Source organism: Mustela nivalis (assembly GCF_964662115.1).
Source record: "Mustela nivalis genome assembly, chromosome: 4".
Lineage (NCBI taxonomy): Eukaryota > Metazoa > Chordata > Mammalia > Carnivora > Mustelidae > Mustela > Mustela nivalis.
In genome coordinates this window covers 138,882,238-138,898,054 of record NC_139023.1, presented here as the reverse complement: position 1 = coordinate 138,898,054, position 15,817 = coordinate 138,882,238, and the positions used below count along the sequence as shown (strand labels likewise).

The 15,817-nt window shown below is 34.1% G+C and overlaps 1 protein-coding gene across 6 annotated transcripts in view; it reads right to left on the bottom strand.

Annotated features, from left to right (window-relative positions):
* Window positions 1-15,817, bottom strand: part of FBXW7 (F-box and WD repeat domain containing 7) — a 235,460-nt gene that overhangs the window by 49,665 nt on the left and 169,978 nt on the right. The window lies entirely within an intron of this gene.

The window sequence follows — 15,817 nt, the reverse complement described above, 5'->3', positions numbered from 1 at the left end:
TTTAAAAATGCCCAACAGAATACAAACTTTTACTATTCAAAGGGCCATACACGCTTTTAACATTAAATATGTACATCATTTCCCACAAATCTCAGTTAAAGTATTTTATTTATTCATTGGTATTAACTCAACAGATAGCATTTTTGTATCTCCATTTTACTGATAAGAAATTTGAAGCATGAGGGGCGCCTGGGTATCTCAGCGGGTTAAAGCCTCTGCCTTCATTCAACTCAGGTCATGATCTCAGGATCCTGGGACAGAGCCCCACGTTGGGCTCTCTGCTCAGCAGGGGGCCTGCTTCCTCTCTCTCTGCCTGCCTCTCTGCCCACTTGTGATCTCTGTCTGTCAAATAAATAAATAAAATCTTAAAAAAAAAAAAAGAAATCTGAAGCATGAAAGTTCTTGAGAGTTATCAAAAGCACAATATTTGCTTAAAAAAAAGGAAAAACAATCTTTGGCAGTACGTATTTTACTCTCTATGAACAAAGTAACAGGCTAAGTGCCATTTCCATTAAAATTAAATTGGATACTACATATTTTACATTTGATTGGCTATTTTTATTTTGCTTTAGCTGCTTTTTATCACAATCTCCCACTGAAACAGGATCTACCAAGAAACACTACAGTTAATGAAAAGGGTCAAAAGGAATAAGATCCCACTGAACAACTTTTTTAAGCTACTGATAATTATTTCATTACTACTTCATTTGGTTTTGTGAATATGAAAAGCATGTAATAATAATAAAGAGATTCATTCTGGGGCATACCATTCACTTCTAACTTTGAATGGAGATAGAACATAATTCATCTTAAACTTCAATGGAGTCAACAATACAAAAAGAGGCATTTCTAAATTTTCTTTTGTTTTCATCTTCTAAGAAATATTTTAACACTTATATATTAAATCTGAAAACGTATTACATTGCTCAAAGTTTATATACTTTTGTATATAATCACAGTATGGGAATTTTAAGTAAATATATTGAAGATATACAGTGTAAGATGATGACAGACACTAGCAAGCAGTTTCAATGCTCTTTAACATACATTAAAGAGAAAATATCCTAAAGTGAAAAAGGAAAAACTGATAAAAAAATATTTTTAGAAGAGGCTGTGGTTGGCCATTTATTACTTTTTTGTATTAGAGTTAATTAATATTCTAAAAAGGTCTACAAAACGCTGAACAACCTCTCAAGCTTTGAATTCATGGCACTGACCTTAAGGACTTTCTCAAAATGATTTTTAATGCATCCTGTTATTAGTAAAACCTGTTCAAATACATGCCCCATCTGCCAACACCCCATCTGCAAAAGAGCGTCTTATTCTTGTAGACAGTACAACTTCTGCTTGCTTCCTTCTCTTCTCTACATACCAGCTGTATGGTAATGAGTATGAGCAGCTGAAAATACTGCACGATAACAAAGCTAATATGAAAACGGCAGAACACCACTTCCCCTCAATGCAGCAGTTGCAGCATGAACACTGCAGATAAGCTACTATACAGAGGTCGGGTGGGTGAGAACTTCATTTGTGTGTATTGGGGGAACTGGGGGGGGGGGCAGGGAATACACATTTGTGTGTGTGCATGTTTGTCCACATGCGTATGTGTTAAATATGGGGTTTCCACATAATTAAAAAAATAAAGAGAACTAAGAGCAGTACAGGGTACCAAAGGAAGATCTAAATTTCTAAGCACTTTTGTTAAGACTTGTGAATCAATTCTTTAAATGTTTTAAGTCTCAATTCTTATGTAGTAATGATATTCCAGGGACCATTTTGACAAGGTAGTTTTCAAATATGTTAACAAGTATGTTCCATTTCCTAATTAACTTATTTTGGGGCCTCTAGGGAAAGAAATGGAGTCAGAGCTTAAGATCATAATGGAAACTATTTGCTAGACATTTTAGCAACCAACATGTGAATCAATAAATTCTATTTTTAGTTCTTATATAGCAATTTAAATTGTTTTAAAATAATGGGCATTTGAAGCCAACATATTTATTCTAAACATCTGAGAGACTCCAAACAAAATACTAAGATAGCACATGTTACCTTAATTTAGTAAGACATAATGGGGTTAACTTTTATACATATGATAGTCACACTGAATGAATCTACATAATGTAAGTAGAACCAAATCACATTAACTTTTTATATGCAGTAGCTTTCCATTTAGAGATTAACAGTCACTCAGGAAACTATTTAAGAAAAATGAATGTTCAAAATTGGTACTATACATTTTTGAAGAAACGAAAAATGAAAAAATATTCAAAACACTAACCATTAGTAAAAGAAATATGTATTATCATGTCAGGAGAATTGTTATTTTAATCAATATATCTTAAAAAAAAAGTCTTGTGAACTTCACAACAGTTTTTCAGTTCTTCTTGCAGAACCATACTTTCTATACGTTATTTCATTTTATTCTTACAATAATCCTATGAAGTAGGTACTTCTATCTCCATTTTACAGATGAGGCTTAGTAAGTGGTGAAGCTAAGAATGTAATCCTAAGTCTAAATGATTCTATCATCTATGCTGTTAAGCACTTTGCTATTCTGCTATAAACTTCATAAGGATGAAGATTTAAGTCTGTGCCATTCACCATTGTACTCCAAATGCCTAAAGCCGTCCTGGACTCATAGAAGTTATAGACTGAATAAGTGGAAAAGAAAACTACTCAGTTGTTTCTGAGTGTAAATCAATTTTAATGGGAAAAAAAACTATCCATTTTGTAATAACCCTAATCATTCTGATACTGAAAAAAAAATATCACTTAAAGAATCTTAAAATAAGAATGTTTAGTAATCCAAGTTTTGTTCACTTGTCAGATTGAAAAATTAAGTCCTTATTTAAAAATTCTCATAGTTAAACATCCATTTTTGAAAAGGTTGGTACCGATAGAATGAGAGCAAAATTGCACTAATTTCAGTGCTCATTTTGGCAGCACATATACCAAAACAGAAATGATACAGAGAAAATTAGCATGGCTCCTGCACAAGGATGACACGCAAATTCATGAAGCACTGCATACTTCTTTTTTTAAAAAAAAGAGCAAAATTGCACTAATTTTAGCATTTTGTCTATTTTTGCAAATCCACTTGCATGTCCTCATTTTTACTGTCTAACAATAAAAGTACATTTTTCTTATTAACTAGCTTAACATATTCCTTGACTTCGAATATAAATCAGGGCCATGAGTTTCCATAATATAAAAACTTTTGTATAATATATATAAGAGCCTAAATTGAAAGAACTGTTCGAACTTAAACAGTCCCATTCATCCTTTTAAATGTAAGACATACAGCTAGCTACATTTTTGGAAAGAACAAACTTTTAACACCACTTACTGATTCAAAAATTCCACAAATTCAGACAAAATTTACAAAAACAGTATTATACTGCCCCTACATGTTCAAACTAGTAGCAACAATGACATTTTAAAATCCAAAGTGATAATGCAGAGATTTCTGTGGATTATTGAAAAGCTGTTTAAGCTTAAATTGCTCCCAAGTGAACTATATGAAATCACTCACACATAAAAATGTAATTAAATATAGGAATAACCCACAAGTTTCAATTTTCATTTTCAATACTAGGAAGGAGAAAAATTTAAGAGAAGTTCATCCAATATTACATTTTTTCTCTCAAAACTGATTTCTCTATTATTACATGTAAATATCACAGAATAACAATAAACAAATAGCTATCCATGTGATTTTAGAGTCAGTATTAATTTGATAATGTTTGAGAAATACTTGCTCCTACTTGCTTTTCCTCTAGACCTACATAAATGTCAATAAAGTTTATAAATATATGAATATTTATATAAAGACTACCAAAGTTACAAGAGAAAACTTGATTAATCTCAGATTTACTATTTAAAAATATCTATATTCTCATTCTCAATTTAGGAATAAAACACTATGCATGCAAATCAAGAGGTAAATGGAATGTAAATTGCAGTAACTGAATTGTAACTCCTAACATTTAGAATGTTGTTGACTTTACCACAAATGCTAGTCCTTTTTGCCATTACTTCTATGGTGAAATTTCTGTCATATTAAAAAAATCTTGGGGTGCCTGGATAGCTCAGTTGGTTAAGCCACTGCCTTAGACTCAGGTCATGATCCTGGAGTCCCAGGATCAAGTCCCACATTGGGCTCCCTTCTCAACAGGGAGTCTGCTTCTCCAGCTGACTTCTCTCCTCTCATGCTCTCTTTCTCATTCTCTCTCTGTCTCTCTCTCTCTCAAATAAATAAATAAAATCTTAAAAAAAAAAAATCTTAGGGGCACTGGGTGGCTTAGTCAAGTTAAGCATCTGCCTTCAGCTTGGGTCATGATCCCAGGGTCCTGGGATTGATCCCTGCATCTGGGATTTCTGCTCAGTGGGGAGGCTGCTTCTCCCTCTCCTACTTCCACAACAGGCATTCCCTCTCTTGCTGGCTCTCTGTCAAATTAGTGAATAAAATCGTTAAATTATCCCTATCATTATTTATACCTACCATAAACATATCTACTAAAATATATATAAATATCTGCCATTATTTAACTGATTTATATGTGAAACACACATTAATTTATGCAGCTTTCCACAAGTCAGAAATAGGGCCAAGAACTCTAATCTGACCCAGGAACAATCCAGAAAGAAATCACTAGGTGAGCCCGGTAGGATATTATTAAGTTTTCTTCCAAGGATATGAAAAATGAAATAAAATAGAATCATATTTAATCTTTCAGAACCTCAAAATACTATTCTGTGCTAGATACTATCTAACAGTATTTAAAAACCAATAGATTATACATATCAATAAAGTCACCAAGCCAGAGAAAGTGTGCGTCGATGTATGCATGCATATGTATGTAGGTACCCACATATACATACAGAGAAACTATAAGACAAATTACCACCAGATGATTTAGAAAAGTGTACCACAGAATGAAGCAGTCTGGTGACACAATGTATACTGGAACAGACCAAACATGTTGTCCAATCGTAGGCAGAATTCTCAGGGTCACTAAAATGTTAACTTATATAAAAGGTTGGACTTTTTCTGCTTTGTTCACTAATATATCTGAAGTGCCTGGCAATTAATGGATGCTTATCTGTTGAATACATTAATTAATCCATGTTCCTCTGATTTTGATGTGACTACAAAATGGGGACAATGAGATACATCTCTCAGAGACAGAAAAGCATCTGTAGCCTCCTTAAAGGAAGGAAGGTCTCTGCCTTACTCATCTCTGTTATAGTAGCAACACATACAGGGAGTATGCCTAATATATATTAGCAGAATAAAAACTAATTTAGTAGTATTAATTTTCCATGAAGTAAAAAAGTGACAGAGGTTCTCATTCCTCATTTAATGAATATGTCTGCTAACGAGAGTTACATTTCTCACTGAAGAAAAATAATATATAGGCTCTGAACTACCATATTATATGGAGCTTAGTAAAATTTAGGTATTCATTTATATAATGTATGTTTTAAAGGATTTAAATATGCATGCACTCAGAACTTAAGGCTTTAACTATTTTGACATTTCAAAGAATATTCCATTTTTTTGTATGTGGGTGACAGCTGTAAAACTCAAAGGTCTGTGGAGTTAGTTCCACAATTTTAGAGAAAGCTGTGTTGCTGACTTCAGAACTTTTTGGAGTTTTGAAAAGTAATATGGTGCATATATTACTGAACACTTCCAGTATATTATACATTAATATTTTTGCAGGAAGTTCACGAGTATTCAAATAATAAAACTGATTATCTTAAGTTACTTAGAGTTAGGTTTGGCTAACTTTAAAAAAAAATTCTTAGCTCTCAGGGCATGCTGGACATCTGGTCTGTGACATGGGACAGTGGGCAGCAAGTTTATTTTTTAGCATATTTTTCATCTGTCTCCCATACTACATCTTAATAGCCCTTGCCCTGTGATGTTAAAGTAACTAAACTATTTGAACAGATTGTTATCTATCAACAACAGGGATAAAAATTCAAGGCAGTTATTTCTACAATGTAGTTGTAGACTTACACATAACATTATAATTTGTTTTACATTCATATCTGACAATTGAGGTACACATAATAAGAGGACATCACTTGATGACAAAAACATCTAGAAAGCAATGTTGTCAGTAATAAGATACTAAAGCCATCATGAGCTGTGGGACCAAAGAATTATGTATTTTAAAACCAAGGATTACACAGCAAAAGTTACCCCTTACAACACATGGAAACTAAGGATCTGTTCACTCAACAACCTTACCAAGGTCAGTTTACCACAGTGTTTGTGATGCTAGACCCAGATGCCTGACATAGAATCTCCGCTCTATCACTTATTAACTCTAGGGCACATTACTTACCTTCACTATGCCTCAGACTCCTCATCTGTAAAATAGGGATACTATAGTACAACACCCACTTAACAAGGTTATCTTAAGGGTTATATGAGTTCATATGTGGAAAGTATAGTGCTTCCCCTGCATCCCAAGTTAGACTCTATACTATTAACCCTATTTTACTGTCATCAAAACACTAACATTAGTGACTATTTTCTGTTTCCATAAAGTAAGCTCCATGAGGACATGGCCTCTACCTAGTTCACTGTTATAGCCATAGGTTCTAGAAAACTTTCCAGCTCTGTTCTGAGTGCTCAACACATATTTTCTGGCTGATAGTAATACTGATAAATGTCATGCAAGATATAAGCAATAACTTGCAGCAGTATAAGTGTGAAATGTGAAAAGAAGAGATGTAAGCACAAGCAATAATACAAGTTCCTTCTGCCCATCACTTCTCTCATCATCCGCTTACTAGCAAACACCATGTTTTAATTCAAAGTTACTGTGAAGCCTTTCCTGAATCATTTGCTTTGAGTATTTTGTACTCATAGTACTTTGTACACGGGTGCATTCAAGCAAAATTATACTTCTGTACTATAAAGCTTTAAGGTTTTTACCACTAGACTATCTAAGATGCATAAAGGATTGTAATTTTTCACTTTTGTATATCCACAGGTACAGGGGATGAAGAATCATCACTTTTATTTATAGCTAGTACCCTGCACAATACAGAGAACAAGACCACAAGAAAATTTATAATTTATATTCTGTTTACTCAAGTTTATGCATGACACATGAAACATTCTTAAGAAAAAAAGGCCTGAAAATTAGCAAGACAGGAAACAACATGTGCTGGAGAGGATGTGGAGAAAGGGGAACACTCTTACACTGTTGGTGGGAATGCAAGTTGGTGCAGCCACTTTGGAAAACAGTGTGGAGATTCCTTAAGAAATTAAAAATAGAGCTACCCTATGACCCTGCATTGCACTACTGGGTATTTACCCCAAAGATACAGATGTAGTAAAAAGAAGGGCCATCTGTACTCCAATGTTTATAGCAGCAATGACCATGGTCGCCAAAATGTGGAAAGAACCAAGATGCCCTCCAATGGACGAATGGATAAGGAAGATGTGGTCCATATACGCTATGGAGTATTAAGCCTCCATTAGAAAGGATGAATACCCAACTTTTGTAGTAACATGGATGGGACTGGAAGAGATTATGCTCAGTGAAATAAGTCAAGCAGAGAGAGTCAATTATCATATGGTTTCACTTATTTGTGGTGCATAACAAATAGCATGGAGGAAAGGGGAGATGGAGAGGAGAAGGGAGTTGAGGGAAATTGGAAGGGGAGGTGAACCATGAGAGACTATGGACTCTGAAAAACAATCTGAGGGTTTTGAAGGAGCGAGGGGTGGGAGGTTGGGGGAACCAGGTGGTGGGTATTAGAAAGGGCACGGATTGCATGGAGAACTGGGTGCGGTGCAAAAACAATGAATACTGTTACGCTGAAAAGAAATAAAAATTTTAAAAAATTTAAAAATAATTAACTAATTAATTAATTTTTAAAAAGAAGAAGAAAAGGCCTGATAGGATTTAAAATAGAATGGTCTACTATGTGGTAACTAATTCTTTTATTGACTAAAAAAAAAGTAGTGACAATAAACCATATCAGATCAATTGAAAATGCTTGAATTTTTCAAGTTCAAAATTTTCAAGTTGAAAAATTTCCCCAGTTCTAGTGCAATATGTGTGTAGGGAAAATAACCAAAGGAAGTCACATTTTAGTTTACTCAAAAAAAAAAAAAAAAAAAAAAAAAAAATCAGGTACCCTATTAAAATTTCCCTCCAAACTTGCTCATATCACCACCCTGTTCTTTCTTCTCTCCAAAGTATTGTAAATTTTCCCTTTATTTCAGCATTTTCTGACATTTTTTGGCTACTGTAGAATCTCACGAGTGCCACAGAAATAACTTTACCCTACGTTTGTTTCTCCTTCGTTTTCAAAATTGGTAAGTAGTAATTACTTTAAAATAAAATGTCAAATTGTATCTGAGTTTATTTAAATTTAGAAAATAAAATATTCAAATCACAGCTGCACAGTCATTTAAAAACATTTAGTAAACAAAAACATGCCATATTCTTAACAGAACAAAAACTCCTTCAGAATCTTCCAAGTTTAACACATACTTCAACAAATTAGTCATAAGAATATTTATACTAACTTTCTCCTGCATATCACTAGGAGCATAAAAAGACATGAAGGATAATTTCTGAACTCTAAGAGTTTATAACCTAACTGGGGAGACAAGATAACTAAATGGAATAACATCACCGGGCAGTACATATTTGCCTAAGGGCCAAAGGTAATGGCAACAATTACAGTATGTTCCACTGATGGATGAGGACAACAGTGGATGTAATCAGTGTCAGGAGAAAGGTTCCAACCAGAGAGGGAAGCTAGACTGTGAGGTCCTGGAAAGAATCTAGAAAGAAAGAGGCACAAAACAGACTGGTCTGGGGGAAAGATGGAGGATGCTGGCTTTTTAAAGGATTCATATTTCTGTATGTTGGGGAAACACCCATCTATTTCTAATTGGCTAAGAATTCCACGAAATGGATATTGAGGGGCGCCTGGGTGGCTCTGTGGGTTATGCCTCTACCTTCGACTCAGGTCATGATCTCAGGGTCCTGGGATTGAGCTCCGCATCGGGCTCTCTGCTCAGCGGGGAGTCTGCTTCCCTCTCTCTCTTTGCCTGCCTCTCTGCCTACTTGTGATCTCTGTCAAATAAATAAATAAAAATCTTTTAAAAAATAAAAATAAAGGGGCGCCTGGGTGGCTCAGTGGATTAAGCCGCTGCCTTCGGCTCAGGTCATGATCTCAGTGTCCTGGGATCAAGCCCCGCATCGGGCTCTCTGCTCAGCAGGGAGCCTGCTTCCCCCTCTGCCTCTGCCTGCCTCTCTGCCTACTTGTGATCTCTCTCTGTCAAATAAAAAAATAAAATCTTAAAAATAAATAAAAATAAATGGATATTGAGTTTCATGAATGACTTTCAGGAATCAAGACATTTTAAAAGAGCAGACTTGCAACAACTACTTTCAGTAAGAATCATGGCTGGACAAGATTTTAAAAAAAAAGGTAAACCTGGATTGGGGGTAAAGGCAAAACTATGCCAGAAATGTAAAACTAAGTAGTAGTGCTATAAGGAATAGGCAAATATTTCTGGCAGCTGCTCGTTAGTATGAGAAGTACTCTTGTAATATTATTAATAGCAATATACTTTGGGAGGGGCTGTCATTTACACTATGCAAATATTACCCTAAAATTCAGAAATATAAAAGGATAAACTAAGGTGATGCAAAAACTGAAATAATCCTAAGACTTACAGAAAGATAGTGTAATTAATCATAAAACTATACATGTGGATCATCTGTCCAGATAAAAACACAGATTATAGTTTTAAAACTATAGGAGTAGAAAAAAAATTGACTAGATCATTCACTTATATGAAGCTGTAAGTATAAGCCTATCTCAATATTTTTTCAAAAGGAAAAAAATTCCCTATGATAAAAAATCTAGACTAGAAATACAATGACATAGTATTAACTAAGCAAAATCCACAAAACTTTATCACATAGGGATAAATTTCCTTAGAATATGATTTCTTACTCTTTAAACAACAATAGAAATCCCTCATCTGGTTTTTAATTGGTATTGCTTTCTGGAAAACAATTTAACAGTATTTCTCAAGAATCTAAAGAAGTTCATACTCCTTGACCAAATAATTCTACTTCTAGAAATCTGTGGATAGAGATGTTTAGGATTCATGTATAAAAAAGTTTAAAGCAGTTCACTGTCTAAATCAATAATATGAGAAAAATTTTGGAAGAACAGACTATATATTTTTAAGCAACTACAATTATGGGAAACCATCAACAATATATTAATAATGAATTAAAGTACCAATATTCCTAAAAAATTATTTACTTAAAGTTGTTATTATGGTTATTTTTCAGCAGTGGAACTACTGGTAATTTAGTAAATTGTAAAGGAAAATATTTTTTCTAAATTTTACATATTGAGTATGTCTTATTTCTATGAAGAGAACTAAAAGATGTTAACTATTGGAAGAAAATTAAAATTCCCTGTCCATCATTGAATTTGGAGGATTTGGGAGATTATTAAATTCAGAAGGGTACTAATTCACAAGCTGGCTTTAGCAAAAGAGTTTATGATGGCCTACTTTGGAGGTACATACAAAATCTTCCCACAAATGGAACTTACTGTAGAGTAAGTAATTAGATACCTATTTCACAAAACTGACAGGCCTTTGCTGAAGAGGTACTAATAGACTGGTCAATAGTCTATGAAAGGAGCATAATAGATTAACATTACATACTACTTAAACTAACTGAATATTATATATACAAAAAATAGCTAATTAGATTATGCCTGAATAAGGTTAAAGTTTTGAATATAGGTTTATCTAGTATCATTGATAACTCAACAATGAAGAAAAAACTTAAACTTAAGACAGCACTGAAGCTAAGAGAGGTAAAATGCTGTTTAAATTTTTGTCCTCACTGTCAAAAGTACTGGTTGAGCAAACTGATGAGAATGACACTGCACTGCAGTCAGAGGATGCTTTATCTGTCCAGACAAGCTGCTCTCAGTTGTCTGCCAACCACAGACCCTGAAGTATGACAAAGATTCTCTTCTTGACCAAACTCTAGATAGGCTCTGTTGAGCTCCTTTTCAGCTAGGCCTTGTCCTTGGGCACGTTGTCAAAAGCAAGAATCCTACTCAGTTTAACCAGACTCCTCCCAATCTTGGTATCTGACCACCTTCCATAACTGCTGGGTTCCTCATCTTCTATCATCTCCCACTTGATGTCTGACCACTTTGGTTACACTGGTTTAGCCAGAAGCCCCCCTCTCCACCGGTGTTTCCTCTTAGTAATTTTCTCCCCACTGATCCCTTCAAACTGTTCCTTGGCTATAAACTCTCACTTTTCTTTGCTGTATTTGGAGTTGAGCCCAATCTCGCTCCCCTACTACAAAGCCCCTTTGTAGTAGTTCCTATATCTATAACACCACAGTACCCGTGAATAAAGTCTATCCTGCCGTTTGAACAAGTGTCAGGAATAATTTTTTAACAGGTATCATTACTCACTCAGCTTACAAAGACAACAGACAAACATGCATACTGTTCAAATATCTCTAGTTTTTTATTACTATAATTATTGTGTAATCTGCAGGGTAATTTCATAAGTGAAACATCTTAAAAGAGATTATACCAAAAACCCTGTATTTATAAATGTTTTATCATATCAAAGTTATTTGTAAGTTACTTGTTTTAATCTTTGAATCTATTTTCTCACAGAAACAAGGTCAACAATGATAGCCTCCCAGGCTTACCCTACAAAATACTAAGAGTAGTTGAAAAGTGTTAAGTTCACATAAAAACAAAATGTATAAAGAGAACGGCTACTGCTATTAGCTGCAGCATTCACGCACTCTGCAGCTAAATGCAGCTTTACTACTCACCAAGAAAACTGGGGAAGATTAGCTGGTCTGAGCCTCCGTTTTCTAGTCTACTGAATTGGAGAGAATACCTAATTTAAAGTACTTACCAAACATTTAAGTCATTTAAGCATTCAGTGGGTTAAAATATACAAAACAACTAAAACAGTGCCTAGAATACATAGTGGGCTTTCCTAAAAAAGATAGCAATTATTAATAGCCTTATTATACTAATACTGTATATTAAGAAGAGAATAAGCAGTGTCTTAAAATTCTAGCAGTTAGCCACACAAAGATTCTTTTCTACAAAATTACAAAAGAATTAGAAGAGAAGATGATGGTTTTAAAGGAAATGTAAGACTTACGGCTTTAACTAACAATCTCATTCTGAAAATTTACCATGAGCTGAAATATATATAAGCAAAAAGATAGATGCACAAGATTTACTGTAGTATCATTATAATCACACAAACCTAGACTTCACTCTTTTTTGAGTAAAGATTTATTAAAACACAGTCATGTCCATTCACCCATTCATTTAAGTATTATCTATAGCTGCTTTTGTGCTCCACTGGCACAGAAGAGTAGTTCTGATAGCGACTATAGAGTCCACAAAGTCTAAAATATTTACTGGCCCTTTGAAGAAAGTTTGACTTAAGCTAACCTGGAATGATAAAAATACACAGGAGTGATATTCACATTTTCTCAAATGACACGAATATTCTACTTTAATTTCTACTTTTACTTTGAAGAAAAATTATTTTAAATGTGGTCTTTTGAATAGAATTTGATATGGAACATAATTCCTACAAAACTGTTTCCAACTATCAGAAATCCCAGTCATGTATTTCATTATTGCTTGAGCTCTTTTGTCTCAGGAGAACAAGCCCTTGTCCCATATTGACCCCACCTCACCACCCTAATACCCCACCAGCAGTTCTCCACACTCTTCGCTTTGCTGCCAATGCTTATGCGGCACAATTGGTACACAGTTCAAGCCCAGGAATATACAGGAAACTCTCAAAACAATATTTTGTCTGTAAGTCAGCAAAGTCCAATAGCTTTAAAAGCCCTATATAAACCACTGCCATTTGCATGTCATCTGGAAATTTCTATCAAAATAATAATAATGAAGAGTAACTTTATGAGAATATTGTGAAAGTTTAAAAAGCTTCCAAACAGGGACGCCTGGGTGGCTCAGTTGATTAAGCAGCTGACTTCGGCTCAGGTCATGATCCCAGCGTCCTGGGATCGAGTCCCACATCGGGCTCCTTGCTCCGCAGGGAGCTTGCTTCTCCCTCTGACTCTGCCTTCCACTCTGTCTGCCTGTGCTCACTTTCGCTCGCGCTCTCTCTCTGACAAATAAATAAAATCTTAAAAAAAAAAAAAAAAAAGCTTCCAAATAAAATGAGTTACAAAATGAAATTTAAGCACTGAAGTACATTTTCTTAGTATTATTAGTTGTAAGATGTTCTTTCTCTTATCACTAAAAAGGAAAAAAAATGCTGCCAGATAAGCTACAAAATTCCATCAAAATATATCTAAGGTACATTTTTTTCGTATTTTATGTTTTTTTTTGGTTTTTTTTTTGCTTTTTTTTAAAGATTTTATTTATTTATTTGACAGAGAGAGATCACAGTAGGAGAGAGGAAGGGAAGAGATCACAGAGAGAGAGGAAGGGAAGCAGGCCCCCTGCTGAGCAGAGAGCCCGATGTGGGACTCGATCCCAGGACCCTGAGATCATGACCTGAGCTGAAGGCAGCGGTTTAACCCACTGAGCCACCCAGGTGCCCCTTTTTTTCGTATTTTAAATACTTCTTAGGTATGTTCAAAATGCGGAAAAATAATGTACCTTCGGATTTCAGAAACAGCGTGTTACCATAATTAGGCATTCCAATTTCAAAATAAATTAAAAATTTCCAATGATTTTATAGATTAAATAAGCTTTTCCTAGAAAATTCCTCTTCTACTAAAAGACAATTCTTTTAGAATACTCAACTAGTACTCTCAAAAGCTCCTGATCCAATTACCTATAGGGCTTTTAAAAATATAGATAGATCCCTAAACCTTAATCCAGACCTCTTACATAAGACTATCCAAAAGAGTTGGTAACCCAGGATTCTATGTTTTTTAAGATTGATTGATTTGGAGTGTGAGAAACCAGGGGGGAGGAGCAGAAGGAGAGGGAGAAAGAGAATCCCAGAGTGTGGAGCCTGATAGGGACTTAATCCCACAACCCTGAGATCAGGATCTGAGCCCAAATCAAGAGTTGGACGCTTAACCGACTAAGCTACCCAGGTTCCCCATGAGTCTACACTTTTAACAAGTTCCAAGTATAACTTAGTATCAAGAATGCCTAAGCAATTGTAAATAAATAATGAGGACCTTAATATTAAAAATATTTTCATTTACAGTAACTGAGTAACAGCTAGACTGCTATTTCTTTACTGTTGTTAATATTAAATCCAAAGTACCTGAGGAGACACCAGAATAATTTATATAATATTAAATTTGACTACCAATACCAATATTACACTTAATAGTAGGTCAATAAATTTTCTGAAAATATTTCAAGAGATATAAATTGAGTTTGTGGTTATAGCAACTAAAAGATTGTTTCACAATTTTTTGAAGTTATTTTATTGTGCAAACACTAAATGGATTAACATCTATGAGGGATGGAGTGACAATAAAATATCATGTTTTTCAAATTTTAATAGGTCAAGACTGTTACAAGTCTTACTAAGAGGTCAATCTAGTGCACATTAGCTCACTGCCTAGAAGAAAAAAATGGCCTACAAAATACAGAAATCTACCTGCTTTATGTACTTTGGGTCAATGTAGAACAATCTGCTTGAAAACAAAATATGCCCAGTGTAAGAGATATACTAGATGTTACACACGAAATGACTAATTATATATCTACCAAAAGTCTTCCTTAAATCCTTGATAAAGAAAAATAATATTTTTAAAATGTTTATTATCAATTTACCAAAGTTAATAAATTAAATAACAAAGAACATGCAAGCCAATTAAAAACTATCTAAATTAACCAGTCATGAAAGGGGGGGATATAATTACATGATCCCTCTAGTATTTCTAGTACTCAGAGTCAATGAGTTATGCAATAGTAAGTTACTGGCAGGTAGGCAGTCCGAAACTGAATGTGTTTTTCAGTTATCTTCCCCAAAAACTTTCTCGTATGAATTTTATTTTTCAAATCTAGTTCTCTTCTGCTGTTACAAATGCAAGGCTATAAATTAACATAACATAGTAACCCAGAAAAGTCAAGCTGCATAGTGACCCTAGGAAGCCCTCAGGGAAAGCCTTGAAGTTCTCTATTAATTTTATAGAATCTGCTCCCAAACCTTTTAAGTTTCATGTACATGTTAGAAAATAATGGTAGAAAACATACATTGTGATATAATGAAATAATTTGCCATATATTGTATCTAAGAATTTATTAGAAATACTCAACAAACAACAAGATTATCCTGATTGTTAATATCTTAATCCTTTCATTTAAAAAACCCACACTTCTTTTCCTCCATTTAAAAATTTACTTGGGTTGGTATTTTCTTTTATAGAAGTGTTAAAATAATAAATTAGTTTATTAAAGACTTTAAAGCTATTAGAGGTCTCTGTGTAAATGCTTAAATCAGAACAGTGACCTCATTCAGAAGTTATAAAAGTGACAAAGCAAAAGAAGACAAAATAAACAGTTTTCTGACAACATAGTAAAAAAGAAAATAAGAGGGTGATGGAGATATTTGTATTCCATGTTCAATGTTGAAACTATTATTTAAACTTCTCTCAAAATATTTTCAACATGGCTAACACTTGTTTCGAGTAGAAGTGGAAACTACTCCAAAGGAGCTAAGATAATTAGAAAACACATTTTTACGAAGGATAAGTCCCAGCAAATAAAAGATTGTTTTTACTAAGGAGAAAAAAAA